Below are 2,789 nucleotides of genomic sequence, written 5' to 3' on the forward strand. Positions count from 1 at the left end.
ATTGATGTCATTATTTCCGTTGATATTGCATGGCTTCTGAATTATTGGATTGTATTTAGGCTTGGTTATTTCACCAGTTAGCTGTAGTTAACGAGTGTGCTATAACACATGCCCTCGCCACAATCAGTGTAACACAACAAAAGTGAAACAAAATTTTAATAATATTTGGAAAGAATGCTGCTGACTTTTTGTTTAGCTAGCTTACTGCTGCAGCAATTGAAGGTGTGGCTGGAAAAAAGGTGTGGCTCAGCTCAATCACTTGCACCGCCTAGTTTTAATAGTAAAAATGGTGCCTGTGGACGGAAAGCTTTATTAGCTTTTCTTGGCATGCGAGACTAGCAGACAGTATGACACAGATTTGTTAGGCTCTACTTGTTTCATGCCATTCCTATATCAAGTTTCTTTAATTTCAAGGCAGTAGCACCTTCTCAGGGAGGACCCGCTACACTACAAAATAGCTAGTAAGTCGCACATTTGTCACACTTAAGCTGTCATACCTTACAAATGAAGAAAAGTCAAGCAATTCCACACATTAGTTTGTTTTACAAGTTTTCCTTTACAGTAACATATTATGTTTTTAAAAAATAAACAAGCCACCACATATGACCATACTATGCATAACCAACATTAGGCTGGGTTTGCTGCTGACGTGATTGTTATTTATAAACTCTGATTGTTATGCTAATAAATATACCTGTCAACAAGCAGCAGCTCTTGTGTAGTGTCATGTAATAAATGCATGTACATGTACATGTACATGATTACTTACGTAGTTTTATGCCTAATAAATATTCACTTTTTATGTGTATTCAGTTTGGTGTGGTATGTGCAGTGATGCCACAATGGACCTTATGCACCGAAATGATTCTAATTAACGCGCACCCAAAGTGGTGGTAAAATGGTGGATTTTTGGAGGGAAAGACAGGCTAAACAATCTTCTCTTTTATCCATCCATTCTAGCTGTGGGAGCCACTTTGAGCTGTCCTTTTGTTTCAGTATACTCTATTTATCTCTTTTGTAAGCTTTTTGGTTGCTGTTTTGGCTTTTATAGCATTTTATCATAGGAATATTCTCAACCATCGGCCATTCCCGTTTTTCTAAATTTTTCTTTCAGGAGCCAGGGCGCTTGCCCCTCCATTGCTAGGAAGATAGGAGTGCATTCAGCTGAGTCCTATGACTAGTGTCTATCATCAGAGTTAGTCTCAGTCCATCAGGACAAGGTACGGTGGAATAACTCACTCAGTTGTTATTTTGCAGCTAGAGTGTGGATGATTATGACCATCTTTTCACTTCTTAAAACTATAGGTTGGCTCTTATAGATAGTTGAGGCATGCAAGAACTCATTCTTTATCTGTAAATTCACTGATTGTACTGTATGAGCATCTCATGTCATTAAAATCTGTCAGTCGCTATTCAGTACTTGCAGAAAGGAATCATCACATTCAGGACTCGTTCATGGCTCTTCACCATTTGTATCCTCTCCCAACAGTTTTATTTATTATTTTGAATTATAAAAAACATAATGGGTGTTGTTGCTAGAACTATTATTGTTGTTATCACTAGGTCACTACATTGCATTTGTATAGACGACTATTTATGCATTTACACATACTTTATGATAAACAGTATATACACAATAATTTGAAACCATCTTGACGATAACAAAGATAATTATTGTTATTAACATCAATTTTTAACATGAATAAAAACATAAAAATCATGTAACGATGAAAGTGTTTTACTTCATACTGGACGTTACTATTAATAGCTAGTTACATGATGCTTAGCTATTCCAGCACACTTATGATCCTTGGAATGCTTCTTACATGTGAATAAAGACCAGTCCTATAGTTTTAAGAAGTGAAAAGATAGTCATAATCATCCACACTCCAGCTGCAAAATAACAACTGAGTGAGTTATTCCACCGTACCTTGTCCTGATGGACTGAGACTAACTCTGATGATAGACACTAGTCATAGGACTCAGCTGAATGCACTCCTATCTTCCTAGCAATGGAGGGGCAAGCGCCCTGGCTCCTGAAAGAAAAATTTAGAAAAACGGGAATGGCCGATGGTTGAGAATATTCCTATGATAAAATGCTATAAAAGCCAAAACAGCAACCAAAAAGCTTACAAAAGAGATAAATAGAGTATACTGAAACAAAAGGACAGCTCAAAGTGGCTCCCACAGCTAGAATGGATGGATAAAAGAGAAGATTGTTTAGCCTGTCTTTCCCTCCAAAAATCCACCATTTTACCACCACTTTGGGTGCGCGTTAATTAGAATCATTTCGGTGCATAAGGTCCATTGACTCCATCATTTTTTAGCTGCATCTTTCAACTTTTCCTGTGTGCTTGTTACTAGCTTCTCCATTCTCACTAGATTAGTAGGGCACTTGCGACACATTCTACCAATGCAGCAGCCACTGTCATCAAGTAGAACATCATCAATGCTGCAATCTATATTTGCTTCCTGAAAGTGTTGAGCCAGTAGTTTCTTCCAGATAGGTAAGGCCTTCTCACAAGCAGGGCCATACATATTATATCTGTTTGTAGCTACAGTGACATCTTCTCCACAAGCGAAACAGTATACAGCAGCAGCATGCTCCACGGCGCCCGCCATTATATTACAGCTATATAGCTCCACCCTTGTTAAAGCGGGGCATAATTAACTATAATAGTATGTTGATCGCTTTTGAGCCCCACCCAAGCCATACAAGTGTATGTAGCCAACTTTGGTATACGTATTTATCCTGACCCTCCGCCTTCCGCGAGGGTCAGGCCCGCCTG

General features: G+C 38.5%; 2 long non-coding RNA genes across 2 annotated transcripts; one reads left to right on the forward strand and one right to left on the reverse strand.

Annotated features, from left to right (window-relative positions):
* The first annotated feature begins 1,130 nt into the window (after window positions 1–1,130).
* Window positions 1,131–1,690, forward strand: LOC109590557 (uncharacterized). Its single transcript, XR_002189377.1, has 2 exons — window positions 1,131–1,220; window positions 1,306–1,690. It is a non-coding gene; the product is annotated as an uncharacterized LOC109590557 (long non-coding RNA).
* On the reverse strand, window positions 1,655–1,970 carry LOC109590556 (uncharacterized). The gene is made up of 2 exons (XR_002189376.1): window positions 1,931–1,970; window positions 1,655–1,845 (listed from the first exon to the last, which is right to left on the reverse strand). It is a non-coding gene; the product is annotated as an uncharacterized LOC109590556 (long non-coding RNA).
* Window positions 1,971–2,789: the final 819 nt, after the last annotated feature.

This window comes from Amphimedon queenslandica, unplaced genomic scaffold (genome assembly GCF_000090795.2).
Source record: "Amphimedon queenslandica unplaced genomic scaffold, v1.1 AMPQUscaffold_9854, whole genome shotgun sequence".
Classification (NCBI taxonomy): Eukaryota; Metazoa; Porifera; class Demospongiae; order Haplosclerida; family Niphatidae; genus Amphimedon; species Amphimedon queenslandica.